The 14,501-nt window shown below is 38.6% G+C and overlaps 1 long non-coding RNA gene across 1 annotated transcript; it reads left to right on the forward strand.

The window, feature by feature from the left end:
* The first annotated feature begins 8,672 nt into the window (after nt 1-8,672).
* On the forward strand, nt 8,673-9,662 carry LOC134214253 (uncharacterized). Its single transcript, XR_009979716.1, has 3 exons — nt 8,673-8,876; nt 8,946-9,058; nt 9,529-9,662. It is a non-coding gene; the product is annotated as an uncharacterized LOC134214253 (long non-coding RNA).
* The last annotated feature ends 4,839 nt before the right edge of the window (nt 9,663-14,501 follow it).

Here is a 14,501-nt window from a genome sequence, read left to right on the forward strand (position 1 = left end):
TGGAAACTCGGTTCGTGGAACTGCAAATCTCCATAGGGAGCACACGCCAATGTGCTCAAGGACCGTGGATTCGGCATCGTAGCGCTGCAGGAGGTTTGTTGGAAGGGATCAATTGTGCGAACGTTTAGAGGTAATCATACCATCTACCAGAGCTGCGGCAACACACACGAGCTAGGGACAGCTTTCATAGTGATGGGCGATACGCAAAGGCACGTGATCGGGTGGTGGCCGATCAATGAAAGAATGTGCAGGTTGAGGATCAAAGGCCGGTTCTTCAACTTCAGCATAATCAACGTCCATAGCCCACACTCAGGAAGCACTAATGATGATAAGGACGCATTCTACGCGCAGCTGGAACGTGAGTACGACAGCTGCCCAAGCCACGACGCCAAAATCATCATAGGAGATCTGAGCGCTCAGGTTGGCCAAGAGGAGGCACTTCTCCGACATTATCGACGTCAAGACATATCGTGGCGCTAACATCGACTCTGACCACTATCTGATGATGGTTAAATGCGCCAAAACTATCCGTCATCAACAATGTTCGGTACCGACGACCGCCGCGGTACGACCTAGAGGGACTGAAGCAACCTGATGTCGCCACTGCATATGCGCAGCATCTCGAGGCAGCGTTGCTGGAAGAGGATGAGCTCGATGGGGCTCCTCTTGAGAACTGCTGGAATGCAGTCAAAGCAGCCATTAACGACGCAGCGGGGAACAACGTCGGGTATAGGGGACGAAGTCGACGGAACGATTGGTTCGACAAAGAGTGCATTCAGATTCTGGAGGAGAAGGACGCAGCGCGGGCGGTCGCGCTGCAGCAAGGTACCCGGCAGAACGTGGAACGTTATAGACGGAAGCGGAGACAGCAGACCCGCTTTTTCAGGAGAAGAAACGCCGTCTGGAAGAAGCGGAGTGCGAGGAGATGGAACAGCTGTGCCGTTCTCAAGAAACACGCAAGTTCTATCAGAAGCTCGACACATCCAGCAAAAGCTTCGTGCCGCGAGCCGAAATGTGCAGGGATAAGGATGGGAGCATCTTGACGGACGAACGTGTGGTGATCGAAAGTTGGAAGCAGCACTACGAGGAAATTTGAATGGCGCTGAGAGTACAAACAGTGAAAGTCCAGGCAGCGGAGGAGATGACTACGACCGTTCAGCGGACGATGGAAGCCAACCAGCCCCCACCTTGAGGGAAGTTAAGGATGCCATCCAACAGATAAAGATCAATACAGCAGCTGGTAAGGATGGTATCGGAGCTGAGCTCATCAAGATGGGCCCGGAAAAGCTAGCCACTTGCCTGCACAAATTGATAGTCAGAATCTGGGAAACTGAACAGCTACCGGAGGAGTGGAAGAAAGGGGTTATATGTCCCATCTACATGAAAGACGACAAGCTGGAGTGTGAGAACTTTCGAGCGATCGCCATCCTTAATGCCGCCTACAACGTGATCATCTTCCGTCGTCTGTCACCATTAGTGAATGAGTTCGTGGGAAGCTATCAAGCCGGCTTCGTTGACGGCCGCTCGACAACGGACCAGATCTTTACTGTACGGCAAATCCTTCAAAAATGCCGTGAATACCAGGTCCCAACGCACCATCTGTTCGTGGATTTCAAGGCGGCATACGACAGTATAAACCGCGTAGAACTATGGAAAATTATGGACAAGAACAGCTTCCCTGGGAAGCTTACTAGACTGATCAAAGCAACGGTGGATGGTGTGCAAAACTGTGTGAAGATTTCGGGCGAACACTCCAGTTCGTTCGAATCGCGCCGGGGATTAAGACAAGGTGATGGACTTTCGTACCTGTTGTTCAACATTGCGCTAGAAGGTGTCATGCGGAGAGCCGGGTGTAACAGCCAGGATAGGTTGGGAAAGCATAAAACACCACACCACCCAGTCGATACAGTCCACCCAGTTTTAGCCAACACATGATTTCAGTCTCCTTCAAATTCTTTAAAAATCACTGAACAACTATTTCTATTACTATTACTTTTTGAGCAATCTTTAGGGCCCACGTTTTGGTTTGATGGCATTAGAATTATTAAATGCGGTTTGAAAGTTTTCTAGAATCTGTAGAAGGTAGAAATCAGGAGTTTCCAATACGGGGGAGCACTGTGTTTCATTAACTAACTGACAAACGCCATAACAATCGAATCAGAGTGTATGTAATTAATTAATTACATACACTCTGAACCGAACTACCAACCGTTTCTTTGTTTGACGAAAATCATGAATACTGGACATATCACGAAATACTATTGCGGCGAAACAATGAGTAATATTATCGCAAAGTTTAGAGTTACTTGCCCCTTGGTTATGCCCTTGTGCAGCATCCCTGTATAAATGATGGTACCAGCCTACTTACGCTCATGGGAGGTGATGATAATCTAAAACCAAACACTCGGTGCAGTTACCATACGCTAATTGGGGCAGGACCTTATCGTTACAAGCAAAAGCCGTTAGCTAATTCTGGATTTTCAAAACAACCGTCGATGTTGTTTACTTTCTCACGATGTCTCTATGGGAAAATGTTTAAAACAGAAAACAGTATCACTGAAATACCCATTTCGCGAAAGCATATAGCGTACCGGGGGTAATATGGACACTATAGTGATTCAAATTTTGATTTTCTTTTTTCGCTTCCCTACGACTGTACATATATGCCATTTTAATAGTCCCTGTAATTTAATGGGTTAGGGAAAAAAGGTCGAAGTGACAAAAGGCCGAAAGACAAAAGGCCGGAAGGTCAAATGGTCGAAAAGAAAAAAATATAGAAAAAGATAAAAGGTCTCAAGGCTAAAACGTCGAAAGCGACAAAAGGTTCGGAACGACAAAATGTCAAAAGTGACAAAAGGTCGAAAGGAATAAAAGATAGAAAATGATTTATTTCTTCCATCCTTCTTCTTTCGTCCTTCTTTCTTCTTCGTTCTTCCATCCTTCTTCCTTCATTCTTCTTCCTTATTCCTTCTTCCTTCTTCCTTCATCCTACTTCCTTCTTCCTTCATCCTACTCTCTTCTTACTTATTCCTTCTTTCTTTTTGTTTCTTTCTTCTTCCTACTTTCCTATATTGTTTATGTAGTGTATGCCAACGCCATCACTTAGTGAGATTGAGTTTTTATGTCGGGCAGCCTGCGTTGGCGGCACTGAGGTGCTATTTAAATCTTTACACAAGTTTTTACCGAAATTTTGTTCGAGGATCCATGTCTGTTCTCTGTGCCTATTTGGTATACTATCGAAATCGCAACTTCTGTGGAAAACCGTTCCGTGAGGGGAGTCATGAGAGCCCTACACTGAAGAAAATTATAGGCCAATTAATGAATGATCCATCATTCAAATTGGTAGAAGAATGTTTCCAAATATTGTACGACGAAATCAGATGTATGATTTTCAACAAAAACCCATTATAAAGTTAAAAACCCAGATTAATCCACCTAGCGGTGATGGTGCCTTTCTCGACCTTCGTAAAATGTGTGTGCTTGAAAATAGATGAGCTAGTAGCTAGGAGTAAAAAAGACAAATTTCTTTGTCCGTTCTATGAAAATCAGATTACGGCAAAGATATTGTAGATCCAGTTGAAAACCGAAAATCATATTTTGTCCCATTCCCGGATGTCGCAACTGCATCGCGAGTGGTGCCCGACTATGGCACAGTTGCGCACTACTCGCGATGCGCTACTCCTACTACTACTCCTACTACTGCACTACACTACTCGCACTACTCCGGAAATGCGAGAAAATGCGATTGTCGCGAGACCTCGGTTCGGTTTTCAGCTTGATCTACAATATGCTAATATTAATAAGAATTTCGACATTTTTATTTCCTTTTCCAATGTTTTTGACGTTCATACCCCTGTTTTATTTTACCCAGTCATATATTTTAAGGATATCACTTTTGGATGTTAGTTGAACTGAAGCTCCGACTGCACAAAAAGAAAACGAAAATGTCATTCCCATCAAGCGAGCGGAGGGATATTTGATATTTGATATTTGTTATGATATAAATCTCATGACCGTCTTTCTGCCAAACTCCCGTATGAAGAGGGAGGGAAGTGCATCAGTGTGGAAGCATCCGATAGTTCGTTTTCGGAAAGAAATTATAGCCTTTCGGTATAACTTTGTTACACAAGAAAGGCAAAAAGAATTTTGGCCATAATTTCAAAGGTAATAGTCCAATCTGGCCAACTTTCAATAGAAAATAATAGAACAGGATTCCGCGTCTAATGCAATTTGTTGAGAGTAAATCGGTTGAGGGTAAGTCCATTAAAAGTCAGCTAGACTTTTTTACTCGGTTTTTTATAACACATAGTATATTTGGCCATAATTTCTGTGCCCATGTTCCGATCTTCCAAATTTTCAATAGAAAACAATACGACAGGATTCCGCGTCGAATGAAACTTGTTGGAATTAAATCGGTTGAGTTCCAAAAAAGTGAGCTAAACTTTTCGCACTTTTGGTGCGCGCACACACACACAGAAACATCATCTCAGTTCGTCGAGCTGAATCGATTTGTATTCAACACTATGGGTCTCCAGGCCTTCTGTAAAAGTTTGGTTTTGGAGCGAACATACAACCTTATCGTATAAAAAGGCAAAAATGATGTTTCGGCCATAACTTCCGATCCCATAGTCCGATCTAGCCAATTTTCAATAGGAAACAATGGGAAAGGATTCTGCGTCGAATGAAATTTGTTGCGAGCAAATCGGTTGAGGATAAGTGCCCGAAAAATGAGTGACATTTTTTACGCGATTTTTACGTATAAATCTGTTTTTTGGCCATAACTTCCGATCCCATAGTCCGACCTGGCCAATTTTCAATAGGAAACAATTCGAGAGGATTCTGCGTGGAATGCAATTTGTTGCGAGCAAATGGGTTGAGGATAAGTGCCCGAAAAATTAATGACATTTCTTACGCAATTTTTACGTATAAATTTGTATTTTGGCCATAACTTCCGATCCCATAGTCCGACCTGGCCAATTTTCAATAAGAAACAATGGGAAATGATTCTGTGTCGAATGCAATTTGTTGCGAGCAAATCGGTTGAGGATAAGTGCCCGAAAAATGAGTGACATTTTTTACGCGATTTTTACGTATTAATCTGTATTTTGGCCATAACTTCCGATCCCATAGTCCGACCTGGCCGATTTTCAATAGGAAACAATGGGAACGGATTCTGCGTCGAATGCAACTTGTTGCGAGCAAATCGGTTAAGGATAAGTGCCCGAAAAATGAGTGACATTTTTTACGCACTTTTTACGTATAAATTTGTATTTTGGCCATAACTTCCGATCCCATAGTCCGACCTGGCCAATTTTCAATAGAAAACAATGAGAAAGGATTCTGCGTCGAATGCAATTTGTTGCGAGCAAATCGGTTAAGGATAAGTGCCCGAAAAATGAGTGACATTTTTTACGCGCTTTTTACGTATAAATTTGTATTTTGGCCATAACTTCCGAACCCCTAGTCCGACCTGGCCAATTTTCAATAGGAAACAATGGGAAATGATTCTGTGTCGAATGCAATTTGTTGCGAGCAAATCGGTTGAGGATAAGTGCCCGAAAAATGAGTGACATTTTTTACGCGATTTTTACGTATAAATCTGTATTTTGGCCATAACTTCCGATCCCATAGTCCGACCTGGCCAATTTTCAATAGGAAACAATGGGAAAGGATTCTGCGTGGAATGCAATTTGTTGCGAGCAAATCGGTTGAGGATAAGTGCCCGAAAAATTAATGACATTTTTTACGCGATTTTTACGTATAAATTTGTATTTTGGCCATAACTTCCGATCCCATAGTCCGACCTGGCCAATTTTCAATAAGAAACAATGGGAAATGATTCTGTGTCGAATGCAATTTGTTGCGAGCAAATCGGTTGAGGATAAGTGCCCGAAAATGAGTGACATTTTTACGCGATTTTACGTATAAATCTGTATTTTGACCATAACTTCGATCCTATAGTCCGACCTGGCCAATTTTCAATAGGAAACAATGGGGCAGGATTCTGCGTGGAATGCAATTTGTTGCGAGTAAATCGGTTGAGGATAAGTGCCTGAAAAATGAGTGACATTTTTACGCACTTTTTACGTATAAATTTGTATTTTGGCCATAACTTCCGATCCGATAGTCCGACCTGGCCAATTTTCAATAGGAAACAATGGGAAAGGATTCTGCGTCGAATGCAATTTGTTGCGAGCAAATCGGTTGAGGATAAGTGCCCGAAAAATGAGTGACATTTTTTACGCACTTTTTACGTATAAATTTGTATTTTGGCCATAACTTCCGATCCCATAGTCCGACCTGGCCAATTTTCAATAGGAAACAATGGGAAAGGATTCTGCGTCGAATGCAATTTGTTGCGAGCAAATCGGTTGAGGATAAGTGCCCGAAAAATGAGTGACATTTTTTGCGTCGTTTTGTGCGCACACACACACACACACATACACACACACACACACACAGACATCACCTCAATTCGTCGAACTGAGTCGATTGGTATATAACACTATGGGTCTCCGGGCCTTCTATAAAAAGTTTGTTTTTGGAGCGATCATATAGCCTTTACCGTATACTTAGTATACGAGAAAGGCAAAAAAACAAAGACGCATAAGTTTGACATTTGAAAATTGAAGGGAAAGTATTATATGGTGTCCCAGTAGGTATAAGCAGGATTCAAAAAATAACATAACGACTTTGATTTTTGGGAAAAATTGATTATTGTTTCGCCTTTATGTCCTTTACTATGTTTTACTGCAGTTTAGTATAACATATCAGAGATCCATTTAATAGTACGCCAAGGAGAGGAATTTTGATCAGATGGTACCCATTAGCTTCAACACATAGAGTTTGTCAACGATTTAGGCTACATTTTCAACCGCTTTTTAAAAGTTGTGATGGAGCTCGCTTCTGCAAATGTGCCTTTGCCAAAGCCCAAAAAGAATTTCCCGGGAATAGTTAATATAATCCATCTCCTTGAGTACGGATTCGAACCCTTTTGGTTTGTATCAGACAACTGTTTCCATCGCGTAATACACTGATGCCAAAACCGGCTAAAATGGTACCGGTTTATGATCGAACGTTACAAATGGAACACCTACAAATTGCATTGCTTTTTTACAGTTTTTTTTAATAAACCGGCTTATCAACATCTTCAATTCCTATTCTTTCCTCGTTATGCCCCTGATTCCCCTGTTCCTCTTTTGTCAATGACGAAAACAGCTATTTAGGACTACCAGCGAACTCGTTGATATTTTTTTTTATTTTTCTGCTTCTAAGCATGACACTGTAGAATCTCCCTAGCAAAACAACACTCATTAGGTGGCGTGGCACCCGCTAGTACTTTTCAAATTATCATACAAGCATAACGCTGTATAGCAACACGCTGCAACGCTAGTGATCTCGTTGATCTCAACTATAGAAATATATCTTGTTCAGAACCACGCAATATCAATAATATCAGTTGGTAATGTAACCGCAATGGCGGTCAATATCACTGGTGAGTTATAGTCATTCAATTCCCGATCGATAGCAGTCAATGTCATTGTGGTATCGCACATTAGATCGAAACTACAGCTACCGTGGTTTTAGCAGGATACTCCATAACTGCGACTCCATAATACATTTATTTTATAAGTCTGTTCTACTTCAGAGCATTAACAAGGATGGCTATTGATAGAACATTAATGTCCGATGTCCACACTACAGTGATAGAATGAAGGAACGAAGTGGGTTTCAACAAATGGTCGTTGAATGATAATGTGTTGTAATTGTATAATAATAATAAAAAATCATTTCAATATGTATAAATTAATAAACATCCACTAACATGTTATATATGTCTCTACCAGCTTTATAAAGGACTGTGCTAACTAGTACTCGATTCATATTTCATGGTCCCAATGTTGTATGGTTCCGATACTCAGTGAAATTAAGCAACTCCTAAATTTGACCCTTCTATGCACAAGCTCGTAATACGCAATTTTCAATTGTAACCTGGGGTGCGACAGTTGTTGCCATCCTAAACAATATTTGCATGGTACGCCTGAAAGGATTGTAAATAGGTCAATCGCAACGATGGCATCGATAGCGGTCACAGCAGCCTTAGATCCATTAAACATATTCAGATTTTTTTTTATAATTTTCGTTATACTACGTCCGCTGGCGGTCGTGATTATAGACATAAGATACAACCTTCTACTTTTTAAAAATTTGTTGATTAGTTATGGTTTAGGGTAACCGTACCAATAGTGGAGGTAGTGGGGTTTTAATTAGATTTATCATATTTATAGACTTTAAGATGTTTTCAGTTGATGTGTCGTGTATTAAATATCCTGTTAAATCACCTTACCTTAAGATTTCGCTTGAAAAACTATTGAAAACAATGATTTTCCTTAACAAAATTGACTCCCTTGCACCTATAGTGGTGCAACTGTACCAATAGTGGCGAGTCTCATAAGAAACCAATGGATAGCACCACTATAGGAACCAAAATTAATTTTTACCGCCACTAAACCCGCATAGAAATAAATCGTATGCTGAATATTTATTATTATAAGTATTCCATTCCGCTTATAATCATCATTAACTGTACGATACATGTGCAATCATATGATTAACTTTCTTACCGCCCTGATTATACTAAATTATTGGCAGATTATACATCTCATAATAAAGATTACTGGAATGAGAAATGAAAAATATTCTCATAAGAAAAAAATCATACACGATATAATTTGGGTAGTTATTCACACCCAACTGCATAGATAGAAGTGTTTTCATTTTCAGTGTTTAAGTGACAATTCTGTCGACGGCAGTTGTTCGGGCAGACTTGAGATTATTTTAGTTTTTCTCGAAGACGGTGGTGATCCAAAATGCATGTAAGTCAAAACTTTATTATATAAAATCTTAAATAAATCTATTCTTCTCCCATTTTTGTTTGTTTCCAGAGTCATCCATTTCCTGCCACTACACGGGAAAATGACGATTCGCTTCTCCTTGCTGTGCTAGTGGATTCAGCAATTCGGGTCCAGCTAAGGGTTCAGCGAATATGCTTCCGAAGGTAAGAATCTTCTGGTGATGGCGGTGATGTGGTGTTTGGGATGTAAAACGTTAAAATCTAGCGTCGCAATAGAACGGAATGGTGACAACAGTAGAATTTTAAAGAATAACTGCTTGGCTAACGGCCAAATCCTGCCGTTACAAGCGCGTTTCGTTCTATTGCGTTCAGAGCTTTAGTATTACGAGTGATCAGCATTATTCATTATTTGACGTGGGAGCAAATAAAACAAATCTTAAAACGAATGAGTGTTAAAATAGGTATATGCGCCGGTTGACCCTAGAGGGATAAATTTTACATGTTTGTCTTAAATAAGGATGAATACCTTGATTACTTTTATGTTTCCACGCATCATTGAATCAGAAAGCTTATTTCCAGCGAGATTTCCAGTTAAACAAAATGCAAGATTGCGTATGCACTTTGCGTTACATAAAGGTGGATAAGTGGATTAATCCTTTTACTATAATTTACAGGTGAAATTGTTGAGTGGAATCCACATGAAAAAGGTCCTGTGAACGCAGGCTAGGCATCCAGTTTCCCGCGCGAGTGTGGCAGAATATGAAGATTAGAAAAGCTATATTGGACAATAAATTAAATTAAATAGATACTTTTTTCTGTTGGCCTATTTTATTATAAACTGAGAAAAGAACAAATTATAATCCTATTTTAGTTTGTGAAATATCATTATACATACTACAATACAGTAATCATGTAATTGAATGATTATCGCACAGCGTTTAATTCGGATTATCAGCAGAATCGTTGAAAAATCTTACTATTTATCGTCTTTGTTGAATATAATCAAAACCCGAATGATCGCATAAAACAAAACTGAAGATAAACCAATGATTCATGGTAAAATTGATTTGCAAAAATACATGCAAAAGTTGATGTTTTTGAATGGTAACGATACTTAACAACCCATTCAATGTATCATCCAAAAAAAAATATTATGAGGGCTATTGTAAATATCGTTCGTCGTATAATTAACGTACAGTATTTTATATGATTCCATGAAAAATGCAATTATAATTTTCTATGCTCAAAAAACGATAACTAGAAAAATCGTTGTATAATTTCATTTTATTCGGGAAGGAACTGTCTACCCATAGTGGTGCAAGCAATATTTGGTTATTGCTGATGTTCTATCTCATTTTTGTTAGTAAATTTATTAGTTTATCTATTGACTAAGATAATAAAGCAGTAATTACCCATAATTATCAATTTTTAAAAAATATTTTCTTTTGTAGATCTACCAATACCTCCACTATTGGTACCGTTACCCTATTAACTTGCCTTACAAAATATTACAATATTTTTTTCGCTTCATACAAATTGTATGAAAGTTCAAAAAATTATAATTTTCTGCGAGTTTTTACATTTTTCGTTAGCATCGCACAAACTATATCAACATATTGCCACAACGCTCGAGAGCCAAAGCATTCTTTGCTGTAGCTAACTTAATAACTACAGTTACGATGATGAGTTATAAATGGATGCAAACGAAGTCATATAAAACGATAAATGTAGTTATATGAAGACATATAAGCAAGAAAATTTATTCCGCATGTGCGCATATGGCCTCCAACGTATATGTGCAATCTATGCATTTTATATGATCTGTGTTTACCGAATAGGTATCCACTTAACAGGATTGCAAATAATGAGCAAAAACATATGAAGAGAATTGTTGGCTGGGAACCCAAGTAATCACAGGTTTACAAAAGTTAAGTAAAATTTACCTAACTTTTGTAGTAAATTTAACCTAATTTTAAAAAAAATCGCCTGATTTTGGGTTCTCAAACTAAACCCCTGATTTCAGTAAAAAGGACCTAATATCACTTTTTTCTAACCATATAGAAAAATATATAAAGCTCTTTTAGTGGAATGTATTCAACCGTCTAAGACGAATTAAGTACTCTCCATTTAATTCCACTATTTAATTTTCGATATCTTTTCAGATACGTATTTCGACCACACAGTTGTGGTCGAAATACGTATCTGAAAAGATATCGAAAATTAAACTTGCACATAGTTGTGGTCGAAATACGTATCTGATAAGATATCGAAAATTAAATAGTGGAATTAAATGGAAAGTACTTAATTCGTCTTAGACGGTTAACCATATAGGTTGTAATTTGGCTCATACGTCACTTTTTCAGATTACGGCAGTATGAGCCTTGTATTGAGGATTTGTACTCATCAGTACCCACCAAACTACGGAGTACCTTCGTAGGTTAGATGGAAAACAACAGTCTAGGATCGAACCCCAGCGAATGAAGTTATTAGCTCCAATACATTTTTCGAGCTAATTGTTGTGCATATGTACAAGGGCGTAGCCAGAGGGATTGGAAGGGCACTTAAATGAATTCCCATAAACATGTGCACTTTACGATTTAACCATATTCAGAAATAAGTGATTGAAAATCAAAAGATTCCCAAAACCTTATTAGACAATCCAAGATCCATAATATATGAAAGTAAAAAAAAATCGGGCTCAAGAATTCTCCTTAAAATGTATGTAGTCGGTTTGAAATCCCTATATTTGGGCGGGGTTCAGCCAAACCGCACCAAGCGGCTTTTCGACTGACTTGTGATATTTTGTTTGTTCAAGAAAAACGGAAGTTGTTTCATATCAATTTAAGCATACATTTGCATCCATTTACAATACATTTGGATATCCAATACGATTTGCGATCAATTAAATCTGATATTATCGTTTAAAACGAAAGTTTGAGCAGAAAAATCGATAATTTTTCGATGGCGCTTGGTGTGCTTTGGCTGAACCCCGACCATTTAATTGTGAGACTCAATTAAACACATTAATACTATATTCAACATCGTGCATTTTTTTTTTTGTTGTTACCAGATTCTTGACTGGTTCAAGAATCTGGTAACAACAAAAAATCCACGATATTGAATATAGTATTAATGTTATTATTGAGTCTCACAATTAAATGGTCGGGGTTCAGCCAAAGCACACCAAGCGCCATCGAAAAATTACCGATTTTTCTGCTCAAACTTTCATAATTTCAAAAATATATAGTTTTTAAAATCATAAACCACTCTTCGGAATATTTTTTGTGATGGTCGAAGTTGTATCATTCTTTATCGCATTATAAATTTACTCTAGTATACCAAAATCTGGAAATAATTTCGAAAATGAAATATTAGTTTTTGATATTATTAATGTTTTTTCTAAAATCCAGTGTTCTCTATCAAACTCCATATTTCACTGCTTTTATAAAACCACGTACAGCTAAGTCTTATACTGTGATTTCGGAAAAATAAAAATCAGCAGAATAACAAACAAATAAACTGATCACTATAGGATAGGGCCCAAGATAGGGCCCCTCCTTAGCCGTGCGGTAAGACGCGCGGCTACAAAGCAAGACCATACTGAGGGTGGCTGGGTTCGATTCCCGGTGCCGGTCTAGGTTCGGATAGGAAATTGGGCATAAAAGTATCATCGTGCTAGCCTCATGATATACGAATGCAAAAATGGTAACCTGGCTTAGAAACCTCGCAGTTAATAACTGTGGAAGTGCTTAATGAACACTAAGCTGCGAGGCGGCTCTGTCCCAGTGTGGGGAAGTAATGCCAATAAGAAGAATAAGAAGACAGGATTTGAGGATTCTTTAAAATACTAAGTCAGCATATTTTTCTAAATATATGGACTCTATGAGGATTCTAGAAAAGTCCTTGGAAATCATAAGATTTTCATCGGATTTTAGCCTTCCGGAACTCGCTTAGTACTGAATCTCTTATGCTTTCTTCCCTCGTGCCGAAAACCTCCTAAATAAAGACAATAATTATAATACAGGCATACCTCGATAGTACGTACCCTCGATTGTACGTACATTTTACCTCGATAGTATGTACATAAAAAAAGTTCCTCCAGGAATTCCTCTGGAAGTTCAGAAATTCCTCCAGAAGTTCCTCTAGGAATTTCTCCGCGATTTTTTGCAAAATTCCTCCGAACATTCATCTTAAATTATAACCAAATATTTCTCCGTTAATCCTTCCAAATATACTCTCTAAATTCCATTATGTTCTCGGTAATTTCTTCAGCAATTCACTTAGGAAGTCTCTTAGAAATTTACACATCCCCTTTCTCAGAACTTCCACCAGAAAATCATTCAGAAATTCCCATGTAAACTCCTCCGGGCATTCTCTCTTAGTTACTCCAGAAATTCTTCGGGAATTCTCTAAGAAATTCCATGCAAAATTCGTCTGTAAATTCATCTGGCTACAAAAATTAAATTTCGTCAAAACCAGTGCTGGAAATACTCGCTTCACGAGTAAGAAAAGAGTGTAATTTACCAGAAATGCCATACACGCGCGAGCCTACTGCCTGCATTTTTTCTAGCGCTTGATTTGTTCGCGTGTACGGGCAGAGCAAAGACAAAAAGCAGGGCATCATGAGTAAAAATCACGATCGCGAGTATTTGAGGTTACTTCGAATAAAACGGATAAATTTCACTTAACATAAACACAAAAACAGTGAACAAATGTGTTCTTGCTCGAACATCCGTGAGAATCATGTTCCGAGGTTGGTTTATGATATTTTACAAATAAACCCGAATGACTCGCGAAGCTCCACCTCCACGAACATTTTTCGGGGTTCGCTTTTCTGTTTTCTCTGCGAGTAGTAGGTAGGCAAGAAAAGGCAAAAAAAAGTGTTCGCGAGTATTTTGCATGGCCTACTTCTTGTTTTGTGAACAAGGTTCACAGGTTTCCACCACTGGTCAAAACTCTTCCGGAATTACCTGAAAAATTCCCCTTAAAATTCCTCTGGAAATTATTTAAGGGATGCACCCGGAAGATCCTGCAGCCATTCTCAAAATTTATATGGTACTTCGCTTACAATTTCTATAAAAAATCATCCAAAATGCCCTTCAGTATTTTCCGAGAATTTTTTCCAAGAATTCGCAACAATATCTTAAAACAATAACCCCGAAAATTCTTTGAAAAACTCTCCCACTTTTTATTCCAGAAATTCCTCCATGCATTCCCCAAAAAATGCGCCATTATTTCCCCGGAGGTTACTTGAAGAACTTCTTCAGAAATCTCTTTTAAAGTTCCCCCGAAAAGTTCTTCAAGAATTATCCGGAAATTCGTTTTGGAATTTCCACAGAATTTTCTCAAATTATTCTGCAGAGAATTCCTTGAAGAACTGCTCCGGGATGTTCCTTTTCCAGGAAGAATAGGAGTATCCTGGATTTCCTGAAGAATTTCCTTAAGTAATTTTTGAAAAAAATCGCGATGTATTTCTTGGTTTGAGTTTGAGTTTCGAAAAATTTTGATGGATTTTACTATGGATTTCCTGGAGATATTTTCGGAAAAAGTCCTAGAAGAATAATTTATGAATGTCAAAACAAATTTCAAATAAAATTTTGAAATAATTTCAAATTAAAATTTTAGTAAAACAAACCCACATTTTCAG

This window comes from Armigeres subalbatus, chromosome 2 (assembly GCF_024139115.2).
Source record: "Armigeres subalbatus isolate Guangzhou_Male chromosome 2, GZ_Asu_2, whole genome shotgun sequence".
Taxonomy (NCBI): Eukaryota; Metazoa; Arthropoda; class Insecta; order Diptera; family Culicidae; genus Armigeres; species Armigeres subalbatus.